The sequence below is a fragment of the Penaeus monodon genome, chromosome 20 (assembly GCF_015228065.2).
Source record: "Penaeus monodon isolate SGIC_2016 chromosome 20, NSTDA_Pmon_1, whole genome shotgun sequence".
In the NCBI taxonomy this organism is placed as follows: Eukaryota; Metazoa; Arthropoda; class Malacostraca; order Decapoda; family Penaeidae; genus Penaeus; species Penaeus monodon.
The window spans coordinates 40,054,775-40,055,076 of record NC_051405.1 but is presented as its reverse complement, the minus strand read 5'-3'; the positions used below and the strand labels follow the sequence as shown (position 1 = coordinate 40,055,076).

Genomic DNA, 302 nt, shown 5'->3' with positions numbered 1-302 from the left:
GCACTGAAATATCAACAAAAGTACAAAAAAAAGGAAAAAGAGAAAGAAAAGAAAACTCAAAAGATATCAAATATCACTCAGAATCACACATTACACGCAATCTAGAATTACAGATGCACCCTCAGGTCCTACCACTGAGGGACCATATTGTTGTTGACGTCACTTAATGGCGCTGATCACGATGTTTATGATGTTTTTACGAGCCGTTTGTGGCGGCTGAGCTGTGCTGCTTTTGTCTTCTCTCGCTGCCTCCTCGTTAGCCGCCCGCGCCTTGGCGAATCTGGCGGGCGGGGTAATATTGT

The 302-nt window shown here is 44.7% G+C and overlaps 1 protein-coding gene across 1 annotated transcript in view; it reads right to left on the bottom strand.

The window, feature by feature from the left end:
- Window positions 1-302, bottom strand: part of LOC119585813 (neuroparsin-A-like) — a 10,146-nt gene that overhangs the window by 6,439 nt on the left and 3,405 nt on the right. The window lies entirely within an intron of this gene.